Below are 14095 nucleotides of genomic sequence, written 5' to 3' on the forward strand. Positions count from 1 at the left end.
TGTTTGTTTGTAACCTTGATGTACATAACAGAGAAATTCAAAATCGACACATCCACAAAATTAGCAGGCAACTATAACGTACATCTTTCTGAATTCAGACGTCTAGTTTTAAAATGTGATTTGGGTAAAAGGATAGAGAACACATTGGCTTCCCAGCCAGCAATTCACAGGTGCATTCTGCTGCGTGGTGTCGATTGCCATCCCCACGGCAGAGCAGTGTCTGCTTTCATTCCTCTGCCCCATCCTGACGGCTTTGGAAGTTGGTCCTGGGGAAATGCTGCCCGTGAGAGGCCCCTGCTGGACTGCTCGCAGGAGGGCACACCTTCCGGTGTTCTCTTTCACCTTCTAGTCCTGCCTATTGTTGGGCTAAAAGTTGAGCCACAGGGATGTGTTCAGTGCTCGACCTGCAGGGTGTTTCAGTACTCTAGTCTTGGGGTTCCACTAGACTCAATCAGACCAGTAAGCCTGGTCTTTTTTAATGCTGAAACCGACATATTAACAGACAAAACCTAAGTTAGACTATGGAGGATTTGAAATAATAGTTAACAAGGAGACAGCAATACATTCCAAATAGTAGAGAGTATGTGGGCCATCCCTACTCAATAACCTATGTGCAGTAAATATAGAAATTAGCAAAAAATATTTGGTTCACCAGAAAGATCTTATATCTGGAAATTTAAGCATGCTGATCATCTCTGAAGCTGAAATCAAATCAGAAATGACTATTTATCATTGAACAACAAAAGGAGAGATTTGTATGAGAGTAAACCTATGCTGTCATCAAAGTAATATTCAAGGGAAAAAGGATAGTCTTAAATACATTGCTCAGAAAGAAAATCATTAAATATATAAAATTAGCTTTCAACTTAAGTTGATAAAATAAACATTCTAATAAATTTGAAGTGGAATGAATATTAAAATAAAAACAAAAATTATGATCTAAAACAAAGAAAATTAAGAAATCAGCATAAAACATATGTATCTGAGTTATATGCCAATAAAACTATTAAAAATAAAACAAATATATTGAGTTCTAAAATAGCTTTCCTTGGTGGTAAGGCTTACCTTTATTTCCCCTTGAATTTTTATTCTTATTTACTTCCCAATTTTTCTTCAAAAAACACGCCTTGCTTTTATCTTTAACATTCCACTATTTTAAAATGCCCAATTACTCCTCAGAGAAAGGGTTAGCGCTAAGGCTGAGCCATTAAAAACATTTTTTTAAGATAATCCTGAAGCATTTGGTAGGACCTTTCTCCATAGGGCCCTGTGAGCTCATCTTTGTGGCTCCCACACTAGATGGGACTGTACAAATGAGGAGCTGGTGGCCCACCAAGAGGGGAGGGCAGCTCAGTGTTAATGCCAATGTGTGTGTGGTCCAGTGATGGTTGAGGTTGTGTGCTGGGTTGGGTGGGCCATGGCTTTCTGGGGATTGGCAATTATATAAAGATGCAGTTGCTCCAACTGAGAAGAATGCAGACGAGCATCCCAAGAGGGTCCTAGCTGTGGTAAATGGAGTCCTGGTCTATTGTAGGCAACTGAAGACCAACGGCAACCATCTAGCATATCCAACATATCACAAGTTAGTGCTTTCAAATGTTCTAACTGGCTGTGGACCACACATCTTTCACCTCCTTCCAAACTGCCTAGTGACTCTGCTTCCACTCCCAGCCCTCTTTCTGGAGTGGGTTCTTGTCCAGGGAGCACATTCAGCAAGACTGACAGAAGCTGGAGCTAGGAAGTTGCTGTGGAGTCATTTTCAACTCATAGCCACCTCATGTGTCCAGGGTAGAACTCTATTGGATTTGGGATGGCGTGACCTCTAAGAACAGATTGCTCTTGCTTTGTTTTGTTCAGTGCTCTGCCTGGGTGTTAATATTACTTCAATCTGTTTAATAAATGCAAGAGACACACATGTGGGCCTGAGAATAAGAAAGATTCGCCACAGAGAAATACAGTCCAGTCTAGGGAGCTAGAAATCTGTAACTACTATCTTGCACATTGAAGCATCACACGGAAGGATTTCAACTTCTGACTGATTTGTGAACCAGATCCATTCACCTGACTTTAAACAGGGATCACAAATGACTCAACGTACAGTTCTTCTTTGGGACAGCATCTTGATAGCCATATCAGCAGAGTGGGCATCACCAGCAGCTTAGGGGAAGGAGGAGGAAGTGCCTGGTTTGGGAATTATTATTTCTGGGATGTCCTCATGAGAGACTGAAATTTTTGAACATCATTATTGCTGATCCAGGGAGGACAAAAATGGAGCATCCCAGTTGCCGGCAGTGTTCTAAGGACCAAAGAAAATGACCAATGCTCAGGAATCACTGACATTCAATGATGTGGCGATAAAGTTCACCTGGGAGAAATGGCAGCTCCTGAAACCTGCTCAGAAGACGCTATATCAGGATGTGATGTTGGAGAACTATCGAAACCTGGTTTCCATTGAGGGCCCTAAAGTTGACGATCATTTGCTCCATCAGTTGCAACATGAAAGGAGCCTGGACAGAACCGAACAATTCTGTAAATTTAATACATGGGGAAATATTCTTCATCAGCACAAAAACAATTGTCCTTTAAAGGAAAATTATATATTTGGCATAAATGAAAAAATAGTAAAATCAGATTTAATCATTCCAGTATTAAATCGAAAGAATAGTAGCAAAATAAAGAAGTCAATTATGCTCAATGGAGATAAGAAAACTTTTTTGAATGTTGAAAAAGACCAATTTTGTACTGAACTGAAATTCTCTGCGTGTGAAATATCCAGCATGAAGTCACAACGCATTCAGCGCCAGGAACCTGACAAAATTGAAAAACCAGGCATAGGTGATAAATGTGGGAAAACCCTCAGCAAGGAGTCTTTCCTCTGTGAGCATCAGATCATTCATGTGCTAGATAAGACCTATGAATGCAGACAATGTGGGCAAGAATTCGACAAAGTATTCAAACTCACTGCACAATATCGAACGACTCATAAAGCACAAAATCCATATTCATACTTGGAATGTGGCAAAGCTTATCACAGTAAATCACATCTCCAGGAACATCAGAAAACTCATGTGGCAGGAATGTCCTGTGTATGCAGTGAGTGTGGGAAAGGCTTCACCAGGAACAATGATCTCACTGCTCATCTGTGAACTCTTACTGGGGAGAAACCCCATGTACCTGGTGAATGTGGAAAAGCCTTTATCTCAAAGACTGACCTCACTGTTCATCAGCGAACTCATACTGGAGAAAAACCTCATGTATGTGATGAGTGTGGTAAAACTTTCAGCTCAAAGAAATCCCTTATAAGTCATCAGACATTTCACTCGGGAAAGAAACCCCATGTATGTGGTGAATGTGGGAAAGCCTTTATCAGGAAGAATGCCCTGACTGTTCATCAGTGAATTCATACTGGAGAGAAACCCTATGTATGTGGTGAATGTGGCAAAGGCTTCATTCAGACAGCACGTCTCAAAATTCATCTACACTCATACTGGAGAGAAACATGCATGTGGTGAGTGTGGGAAAGCTTTCAGCCAGAAACGATGCTTCACGGCGCATCAGACATTTCTCACAGGAAAGGCTCCCTTTGCATGAATTAAATGTGGAAAATCTTATATCTGAAAGTCAAGTATTGTTCAACATGAGAAAATTCTTAATGAGAAAAACCTCTCAATGGGGTGAGTGTAACAACGCTTTCAAAACAAAAGGAGGGGCGATAGGGTTTGGCGCGGGCTTTCCCTGACCAGACGATTGTGACTTATAATGTGCCTTTCCATGCTCTGAATTGCTGTCCCTCTACTGACATGGCCCCCTGATGTGGGGGAGAGGGACGTCCAGACCTCCCTACAGTGCATGTGCACCTCATTGCTCTTCCGGTTTTCAGTGCCCAAAAGAGAGCTGGCCCTGGTGTTTCTGGGTCACGCCTATTCCAAGCAGTAGATTGTCCCACCAGGTGCCAGTAGTGCCTGCCCCACCTGCATGCTCTTTGTTAACCCCCCACCCCAGAGACAGCGCAAAAGTAACAAAATAAGAATGAAGAAAATAGAAGGAGTTTGGGAACAATTAGTCCAGACGATGACTGGACCACAGCGAACCTCAGCCTCCACAACCGTGAGACCAGAAGAACTGGATGGTGCCCAGCCACCACTGCTCATTAATTGAAAAGGATCGCCAAGAGGACCTGAGTAGAGTGGGTGCACAAAGTGGAACAAAACCCAAAATCAAAAAACAGACTAGGCTTGCTGGTCTGATGGATACCTGGAATCCCAACGATGGCCCTTAGCAGCTCTTCACTCCCAGAAGTCTACTCTCCCCTCTGACTCAGCTTTCAGCCAAAAACATACAGACTTGGAGGGGAAGAATAACAGCCGAGAGGCATACACTCCTCAGAATAACCAAGCATACAAAATCAGAAGGACAGCATTTGCTAATGGATAAAAACTCTTGAAAGCAAGAAGGCACTGGAAAGAAGGATGAGTAATAATGGAAAACACAGGGAAGTGGGAAGAGTCTGGTATATCTTGGGGACTGCAATCAATGTATGAATTGCTGAATGGAAAAGCAATTTACTATAACATTTTAAATCAATAAAAAATTGAAAGAAAAGATGGAGTTATCTTCCATTTTTCAATCTCATGTAATTATACTCCATTTGTGATGTACTATATAAATACTAGCCCATAAGTTGTTAAGGCAAGATTAGGGTGGGATATATCACTGTCTTACTTGGAGGTATCTTGCTGGAGCTCCCATGTGTTGACCCCTGCCAGCGCTGAGATGCTTACATGCTCACTGATTCGGCTTTCCTCCTGCCATCAGCATCATCGTGTGTGTTTTGTGAGGAGGAGGACTTTGTGGATTGGTGTCAGACATATGGGTTAATGTTAGACTTGTGGGTTTGGGCAGCACTGGGTTGGGATGTTTTCTTGATGTGCACTTACCCTTTATATAAAACTCTCTCTTATACATATATGAGTTTCTGTGGATTTGTTTCCCCTAAAGTACCCAGACTAAGACAGTTTGTGAGCTCTGTAAGATGTTACAGGGGACTATGGAACCCAGAGATGAGAGAGGTGGAACACTGGGGGGAGGAAGAGGAGCTGGTGTTTAAAAGATGAAGTCGTATGCAGTTTGAAACAATGACTATTTAGGACAGTGGTTTTCAACCTTCCTAAAGCCGCCACCCCAGAAGTACCTTGGGCCTCGACTCAAGCAGTCCCTCAATGCATGAATACTTTCTTTTATTAAATTGGAACTCTATGATGCTCACTCTCCCGACACAACTGCTGGAGCCAAAGTGGGTGAACAAGTAAATGTGGTGAAGAAAGCTGATAGTGCCCGGCTATCAAAAGAGATAGTGTCAGGGGTCTTAAAGGCTGGAAGATAAACAAGCAGCCATCTAGCTCAGAAGCAAATAAGCCCACATGGAAGAACACACCAGCCTGTGTGATCACGTGGTCCCGAAGGGATCAGTTATCAGGCATCAAAGAACAAAAAATCATATCATTGACTGCATACCTCCATGATACGATCGCTGAAGACAAACGGGTGCATAAGCAAATGTGGCAAAGAAAGCTGATGGTGCCCAGCTATAGAAAGAGATAGTGTCTAGGGTCTTAAAGGCTTGAAGGTGAACAAGTGGCCATCTAGCTCAGAAGCAAAAAAGCCCACATGGAAGAAGCACACCAGCCTGTGTGATCACGAGGTGCCAAAGGGGCCAGGTATAAGGCATCATGCAAAAAAAAAAAAAGAATATATGTATATGTGTGTGTGTGTGTGTGTGTGTGTGTATCATAGTGAATGACGGGGGAAGTGCAGAGTGGAGACCCAAGGCCCATTTGTCGGCCACTGGAGATCCCCTCATAGAGGGGTTTAGGAGAGGAGATGGGTCAGTCAGGGTGCGATGCAGTACCAATGAAGAACACAGCTTTCCCCCAGATCCTGGATGCTTCCTCCCCCCAACTTCCATGATCCGAATTCTACCTTGCAGGACTGGATAGGGCAGAGGTTGTACACTGGTGCATATGGGGGCTGGAGGCGCAGAGAATCCAGGATGGACGATACCTTCAGGACCAGGGGTGTGAGGGGCGATGATGGGAGAGTGGAGGGTGAGTGGGTTGGAAAGGGGGAACTGATTACAAGGATCCACATGTGACCTCCTCCCTGGGAGATGGACGGCAGAGAAGGGGGGGAAAGGAGACTCTGGATAGGGCAAGATATGACAAAATAACAATCTATAAATTATCAAGGGCTCATGAGGGAGGGGGAGCGGGGAGGGAGGGGAAAAAGAGAGGACCTGATGCAAAGGGCTTAAGTGGAGAGCAAATGCTTTGAAAATGATTAGGGCAAAGAATGTACAGATGTGCTTTATACAATTGATGTATGTATATGTATGGATTGTGATAAGAGTTGTATGAGCCCCTAATAAAATGTAAAAAAAAAAAAAAGCCGCCACCCTTTCAAACAGTTCCTCATGTGGTGGTGACCCCCCCAACCATAAACTTATTTTCGATGCTACTTCATCACTATCATTTTGCTACTGTTATGTATCAGGCGATCCCTGTGAAAGGGTCATTCGACATCCCTCTCCAAAGGGGGGTGTGACCCACAGGTTGAGACCGCTGATTTAGAACATCCTTAGCTCCCACCTTATAGGAACCAGCTTGGTGCTGATCCTTCCTAAGGAAATTATTCATTCACCTGCCAAAAGGACACGGGAGTCAAAAGGAATAAGCTTTTACCAGCAAAAGCAAGAAAAATTTGAGCCACAAAATAAATGATATAGAATTGGGATATAATCCAAAAAATAAAACAAATATGTGTGCAAAAGTCCCTGGATGGTGCAATTCATGAGCACATCACTAAAGGTTAGTAGTGTGAACTCACCCAGTGGCACCTCAGGGGAAAAGGCTTGATGACCCGCCTCTCTAGATTATACTCAACGACGTATTGTTTTTCATTGTTTCCTTTCTGAAAACCCTATAGAGCGGTTCTCCTCTGTAACACATGGGATTTCCGTGAGTTGGAATCAACTCAATAACAATGAGCTTCATTTGGTTTATTTTGCTATTTAAAAAATGATTGACATAGAAAGGAATTGTATTAAAAAGGTAACCAAATGACAGGGAAGACATGAATCTTATTTGAAGAAACATTCCAATCAATATATGTAGATATTTTCCCTTGCCAGGAGCTTAATATTTCCTCCCCTACCTGGAGGATGAGCTGAGTTTAGACTATTGCTTCTAAGAAGAGGCATAGAGAGAAAATGGGAATGTTACAGCAGATTAAAGTGGTAGACACTCTCTTAATCAAGGGCTCAAGGTTAATAACACTAGTGTTAGGTCATACTGATACCATGTGTTCCCTGACATGAAATGAGAAGGGTGATTAACTCCTGTTAATCTTGTAATTCTTTCCCAATCCCTAACTCCAGTCTAACCAGGAGGTAAACAGTAGATAAACTCAAGGAGAGAGACATTCTAAAACTACTTAACACTCTTCAAAATGATTAAGGTCATGAAAAACGAGATTGAGAAGCTGTCCCTGAAGAGAAGAGACTAAGGAGACATGAGTACATACACTACGGTGTCCTGGATTGGATCTTGAAATAGTAAAGGGACATTAATGGGAAATTTGGTGAGATTCACATGAAGTGTATAGTTGATGTATAAAATTGTTCCAATGTTGGTTTCTTCGTTTTGATGAATGTACTCCGATTTTATGTAAGATGTTAACATTAGCAGCAACTGGGGAAGACTGTACGGGGAACTCTCCCTACTACCTTGGAAACTTTCTGTAAACCTAAAATTATTGCAATGTAATTTTTATAAAGAAAGATTTATTTTTATAAATAAAGATACCATATATACTCGAGTATAATCTGACCCAAAGATCAGCTGAGGCACCTAATTTTACCATAAAGACTGCATTAAAAATATGCTGGAAACTCAACTTATACTCGAGTATATATGGTATATTATGTCTTAAACAGGATTTTTAAATGCTCTCTTAAATTTTGAATTTGTCAATGATTACTAAAGTTGTGGGTTGTGGAATCTGTTGCTAAAATGTCACAAATTTGATCTTGCTGTGCATTCAGAGCTTTTGGGTAACATGTATGAAAATCGGGCTGACGTACTATGTTTGCATTTCAGTGTGGAGGCCCCAGGCACTGGGATTCACCAGCCCTGTGGAAGCCCGTATTCAGGGGACAGAGAGGCCTTGGGTGTCAAGATAGAGAGTCGCTGGGTCCAGAGGTGCTTCTGGCAGAGACAGATACTGCCGTTTACTACAATAGATGGGAATTTTAATTTATACTTCTGGGTACAAGAAAGAAAACGTGGTTAACACTTTCCATTCAGCCTGAAGGCTCACCTGGTCCCCTTATTCCTGGTGGTGACCAAGGCAGGTCACTGACCACTGGAGCCCTGAAAGCTTCCCTTCGGCCGTGCCAGGCAGAAGCTCTGCTGAGAGAGGTCCGTGTGTCTAGAGGACTCTAGTCTCTGCAGGATCAGCAAGCCTCTGGCCCCCCAGGATGCCCATCAAGGAAACAGACATACCAAGAGACTCAGATGTGTTCTGAGTCCCGAGCAGAAGTTCGGGGCAGCAGCCGTCATGAGGCTCTGCTAATCGGACCTGGGTTTTCTGCTCTCTAAGAATTTCACCCTTTTTTTTTTAATCTTTCCGTACACTCCCTTTAAACACATCCTTTCCCCTCCCCTGTGCTCCCAGTCCTGGACTGAGTCATGAAAACCATCTAAGCAAAATATGATGACGTCTGCAGTATCCCTAAATAACCTCCCATGAACCAATACGCCACCTCCAAGACAGCCCACGCGGATGCCTGCTAGCAGGAGGTCCCGAAGAAAGAGGCAGTTCACCTTCCCACGGAGGTGCAGACAGAGCGAGCGTGGGGTGATGGCTATGGAAGGAAGGAACGTGCGCGCACGCGCGTGTGTGTGTGTAGTGTGTACAGCCTGATACTGAGTAGATTGTCAGTATCTATCTGTGGAATATTAAATCCATATGTATATGTGGATTTAATATATATCAATAATAATAATATGTATATCAATCACAGAAAAGGGGAAAGAACCTGGGGTGGGGGGAACCAAGTTGCTCATCGAAATATCAGAGATATGACCACGGGGAACTATTTCAATAGGATTTCATACAATTCAGACCAAGCCCCCAGCCCTGTCTCTGACTCCAACTGATGTACCTTGTCATGATACACTTCATGTTCCTGTGAGTGGCACATCCACTCATATTTCTGACATCTGTTTGGAAATCCTGCCCGTTCTCTGCAGGCTTCCTAACATCAAGCACATGGTTATGCAGTTTTCAGGTGCCTGAGAAATGCTTGCCAATTGGCAGACTGACAATGAACAGGGGGTTGCGTGAGCTTTCAGAACGTGTCTCTCTGATCTCTGGAAGGGCTGTCAGCCCTACATACGTACACCGTGGGCTTTTTCCTACTGGAACACTATTTCAAATGTGTGGAAAATTACAATAGAACCTAGCCAGCCTGCAAGCCACCTCCCTGTGGCAGTGAGAGTGATTCTTCTTACAAACTGCTAGTCATGTCATGTCACTCCTTAGCTCCAAACCTCCAATGATCTCCCATATCCTTCAAATATTTTTATCATGGCCTGGGGGGCCATACAGCCCATGCCCCCTTGCTTCCTCTCTGCTACGGGCAGGAAAAGCGAGAGTGAGAAGCTGTCACCAATGAAAGGAGACAAGATGATTACATCTACTGCGGTGTCCTGCACTGAATCCTGAAACTGTAAAGGAACCTCCAGGGGAAGATTAGTGAGCTCAGAGTAAAGTATATACACAGTTTAGCTATAAGACCTCACCTCCAATGCCTCGCTCTGTCCCCGACGGCAGCAATGCTGGCCTTCTTGTTGGGAGTGTTATTAGTATCAGCTGTCATTGGTAGGCATCCTCTCTAGGTGATCCCATGCACAACGAACAGACGGCTGCCCGATCCGGAACCATCCCCGTGACCAGCTACTGCGGGGACCCTTGTGAGCCATGAGGTTTTCATGGGTGAATTTTCACAAGTAGATAACCAGGTCTTTCTTCCTCATCTGTCTTACTCTGGGAACTCTGGTGAAATCATAGCAACACACAAGACACCACCGCCGGTGGATGGTGGCTGCACACAAGGTACGATTTGCCAGATTTTGAACCCGTGTTTCTGGGACAGACGGTGAGAATTCCACCACGGAATCACTGGCTTTCCCCTGGGCTTTTCACTTCTCCTCCAAGATCAAGTCCTCTTCTGCCACTCAGGCATCTCTAAAGCTTATTCTGCCTGAAAATTCAGATACCAACATGCCAACCCCTCTGAGTTCCTTCAAATCTGTGGGCAGCTATCAACAGGATGGCCTTCGCCAACCACCCTCTATAAACCATCAAGCCCACCCCGAACTCAGTCTCTATCCCCTGTCTCCTCTGCTTGGCTCTGTGGTACTTCCCATCCCTGGATGTTTGCTGAGATTACAACTGTCACAGAGCAGGGCCTTTGTTTCGTTTTTGTTTTTTAATCATTTCATTGGGGACTCGTACAACTCTTATCACAATCCATTCAGACATACATTGTGTCAAGCACATTTGTACAAATGTTGCCATCATCATTCTCAAAACCTTTGCTTTCTGCTTGAGCCCTTGCTATCAGCTCCTCATTTTAACCCTCCCTCCCCGCTCTCCTCTCCCCCATGAACCTTTGATAATTTATAAATTATTGTTATTTTGTCATATCGTACACCATCCGAAGTCTACCTTCACCCACTTCTCCGCTGTGCATCCCCAAGGGAGGAAGTTATATGTAGATCCTTGTAATCGATTCCCCCTTTCTCTCTCACCTTCCCCCTGTCCTCCTGGTACCCCCACCCTCTTGGTATCGCCACTCTCACCACTGGTCCTGAAGGGATCATCTGTCCTGGATTCCCTGTGTTTCCAGCTCCTATCTGTACCAGTGTGCATCCTCTGGTGTAGCTGAATTTGTGAGGTAGAATTGGGGTCATGATAGTGTGGGGGAGAAAGCATTCAAGAACTAGAGGAAAGTTATGTTTCATCGTTGCCACACGGCACCCTGACTGGCTCGTCTCTTCCCCGCAACCCTTCTGTAAGGGCATGTCCAGTTGCCTACAGATGGGCTTTGGGTCCCCACTCTGCACTCACCCTCATTCGCAATGATCTTTGTTCTTTGATGTACCTGATCCCGTCGACAGCTCGTGGTCACACAGGCTGGTGTGCTGCTTCCTTGTGGGCTTGGTTGCCTCTGAGAGGGCCTCTGTTTTATTCTCTACCTTATCCTCAATATCGGGTCCAGCCGTGAGTATGTCATGGGAACACAATAAATAGTTGTTGAATAAATGAGCAAATAGCTTATCCTCAAAGTTGTAGCTTTGCTTTTTTCACATTTAGTCCATAATTCAACTTCAAATGTTGTCTTGTATATGGGTGGCAGTGGGGATCTAGTGTATTTTTGTGTGGAATCATGCCCTGCTTTACTGACTAGCCCTCCCTTACTGCCAAGGGTTTGTGCTAGTATTGTAAGGTTTCTCTAGTGGGTCACACCTCAGTTCTGGGTTTTGCACAAGAAAGAACTCATGCCAAAGCCCGTTTTATAATCCAAGTGGGTTTTAATGAAGGATGGGAGAGGTTTCGGGTCTTACCGTCTCAGAAAGGGTTCACGCTATTGCAGGGAGCCACGCTGGGGTTCACAAGTGCGCATGAGCAACCTTGTGTAACGGCATACCTGCACGTGGGGAACGGAGGCCAGAGAGCGCCCTGGGACAAACAGCGTAGGAAGTGGGCCTGAGCAGGGAGGAAGACCACGCCTCCGTTTACCTGTCTCTGCCCAGGAGCAGGGTAGAAGAGGGCCGCCTCCCTGCCAGCAGGATATCTCAGACGTGGCTGATGGTGTTGATTCACACACACACACACACACACACACACACACACACACATTGACTTATTTTGAGCCCGCCTGGATGACGTCATGAGCCTGGGCCTAGTTTGGGCCGCTCAGGTGTACCGCCCACCTGGCCTGGGGCTTTGAATTTGAGCATGCTCAGTTAGGATGTCCTCATAAGGTGTTGAATGATTCGCCTGAGTCCTTCCCCACCTCCTTTATGGGGACCCGTGCAGGCATGGGAGGGACAAGCCCCTGTCCCTATTCTGGCTCCCTCACAGTGTTTTGGTCATTTCCCGAGTTTTCATCTACATGAGGGTCTCTTTCTAGAACCTCTATCCTCTTCTGTTGGTCTGCTTGTCTATCGCGGAGCCAATACAATATTTAATTCACCATAATGTTGCAATAAGTCTTGATCTAGGATAAGGCAAATACGCCCATCTTAATGTGCTTTAAAGTTTGAGGGTTTGATTTGTCTTGTTGTTGTTGTTGTTGTTGTTGTTGTTGTTGTTGTTGCTAGTCTTGACCCTCGAGCAGCACTGATGGTGCTGTGAGGCAAGAATGGGCTGCTAACTCAGACTGGTTCTTCAAGCCCACCAGCCACTCCGCAGGGGGAAGATGAGGCTGTCTGCGTCTGAAAAATTTTGGAATCGACTTGTCAGCAGTGGGATTGGTTTGGGTTTTTTCTTCCATGTGATTTCCATTTTAAAAAATAAAATCTCTTTTGGAGATTTTTATCAAAATTGCATTGAATTTATGCATTCATTTGAGGACAACTGAATATATCTTTTATAATGAGGCTTCATATATAGACTTATTCAGCTCTTTTGCCCTTCAAAGCTGTTTTCTATGTTTCTTAAAAAGATATATATGATGAATTTCATTATGTTTATTCCTCAATACCTGATAGATTTTGAGAACGAGATCTTTGTTTTTTAAATGTTTAGCTAGTTATTTATTGTATGGCCACTTTGTTGATTTTGCATGTTGGTCTGCAACTAGAACACTGCTGACTTCTCTTATTATCCCTCATATTTTATCTTAGATTCTAAACTTTAGCAGATGTGGAGGCATTTTTCTCTCCTTTCTGAGCCCGTATCTTGTGTCCTGTTCTTATCTCACTGGAAGGCGCCCTGGTTGCATGGTGGTCATGATGTAGGCTGTCAACTGCAAAGTCGGCCGTAGGATACCACCAGCAGCTCCATGGGAGAAAGACAGGGCTTTCTCACAGGCACAGTTTTACCCTGTCCCACAGGGTTGCTATGCATTGGAATCAACTTGGTGCCGGTGAGTGTGGTTTGGTATCGCGTGTACTGATTACAAGCCCCATACAATGTAGAACAGTACCTACGCGTGCTGCCAGCACCTTTCCCTTGTTCCTGACTTCCATGGGAATGCGTTTAGGATTAATCACGAACCAAATAAACCCGTTGCCATTCAATTGTTTGCAGCTCATATTCAGCCACATGTGTCAGAGTAGAATCGTGCTCCACAGGGTCTCAGTGGCTGATTTTGGAAGTCGATCTCCAGGTCTGTCTTCTGAGGCACTTCTGTGTGGACTGGAACCACCAACCTCTCAGTTGGCAGTTAAGCTCATTATCTATTTGGACTCTTGGATGCTTGGATTCATCACTAGGTGGCATTTAATATAGATATTGATTAGAATTCAGTATTAGGTATCTTTTAATTCCCTTCTGTTTTGTGCTTGGTCATGTGTGATAGGCTGGGTTGACTAAAGAAACAAATCCAAGGACACTCATATATGTGGAAGAGAGAGCTTTATATCAAGAAGATTTATAACCAGGAAAACATTCCAGCAAGATCAACTGAAGCCTATAAGTCCAATGCTACCTCATAAGTCCCTCTTCAGACTCACGAAGCCACATGCAATGATGCAGAATACAGGAAGATCACAGGCCAGTGGGTGAAAAGCCCTATGGATCCAATGGCAGTGGATGCATCTCCGGGGCTCCCACAGGTCTCTAAATGTCTTGCCAGCAGGAAGGTGAAGCAGGAGGTGGGGTGGGGAGGGTGGTTTCCAGGACCCTCTTTATGAGAAGGCCACACCACAAGGAGGCACTGTGACCTGATTGACAGGCAAGACTCCACCCCTACACTTCAAGTTGACATATAATTATGTAATTACTACAATGTGCCTAGGATTTAAAT

This window comes from Tenrec ecaudatus, chromosome 14 (genome assembly GCF_050624435.1).
Source record: "Tenrec ecaudatus isolate mTenEca1 chromosome 14, mTenEca1.hap1, whole genome shotgun sequence".
NCBI classification, from domain to species: Eukaryota; Metazoa; Chordata; class Mammalia; order Afrosoricida; family Tenrecidae; genus Tenrec; species Tenrec ecaudatus.